The sequence below is a fragment of the Penaeus monodon genome, chromosome 8 (assembly GCF_015228065.2).
Source record: "Penaeus monodon isolate SGIC_2016 chromosome 8, NSTDA_Pmon_1, whole genome shotgun sequence".
Taxonomy (NCBI): Eukaryota; Metazoa; Arthropoda; class Malacostraca; order Decapoda; family Penaeidae; genus Penaeus; species Penaeus monodon.
In genome coordinates, this window is record NC_051393.1 from 55187551 (window position 1) to 55188798 (window position 1248).

Here is a 1248-nt window from a genome sequence, read left to right on the forward strand (position 1 = left end):
CTCTGAACAAAATCATATCAAAGTTTTGAAATATTATCGAAAATCTGTGGATAATAATTCCCAATCCCACAGTATTCCCTCGCTGTCCCCTAGTTTTTGTGCATTTCCCTTTGAGAGGGACTTGGTTATCTATGACTGCAAACGGGGAAAGAAAAAATAAAGCGGTGTTGTGCATGTGTGTTGTGGTGGTGTGTGTGTTGTGTGTGTTAAAAATCGTCGTTTGTTTCCCTTTATTCTAGATAAAAATGCTTCATTTCAATAAACAACAGAAATAACATCAAAATGTGTAAAAAAGTGGATTTTGGTTAAATACAAAATACGTTTAAAACCCAAATGATCAGTATACATCATATGTATGTATATTATTATTATATATTATATATATATATATATATATATATAAAAATATATAATTATAATCTTGTGTGTGTATGTGTGTGTTGTGTGTGGGGGGGTTGTGTGTACACACACACACACACAAACAACACACCCACACCACACACCACACCACCCACAACACACAAACACACCCCCAACAACACACCACACACACACACATAAAAAAACCCCCACTCATACACCCCAAAACACACACACAACACACCCCAACAAATATATATATATAAAATATATATATATATATATTATATATATTAATATATATATATAAAAGATATTATTATTTATTATAATATATATAATTTATATATATATATATATATATATATACATATATATATATATAATATAATATATATTAATATATAAAATATATATATATATTTATATATATATATAAAATATATGGGTGTATGTATGTATGTGTTGTGTGTAACACAGACACACAGAAAAACCACACACACACACCACACACACACACCAACCATATATATATATATATATATATATAATAAATATATATTAAATATATAATATATATTATTAATAATTATTTTTCATTAAAAAAAAAATAAATATATTTTAAAAAAAATTATATATATAATATATATGTATATAAAAATTTATTAAAAAAAACCCATATATATATTATATATATTTATATATTATTTATATTTATATATATTAAATATTTTATAAATTAAATAAAATATATATAATATAATATATAATATACATATAATATATAAAAATAATAATATAAATTATATAAATATTTAATAATATATATATATATATAAATAAAATTAACATACATAATATTAATAATTTATTATTTATATATATATT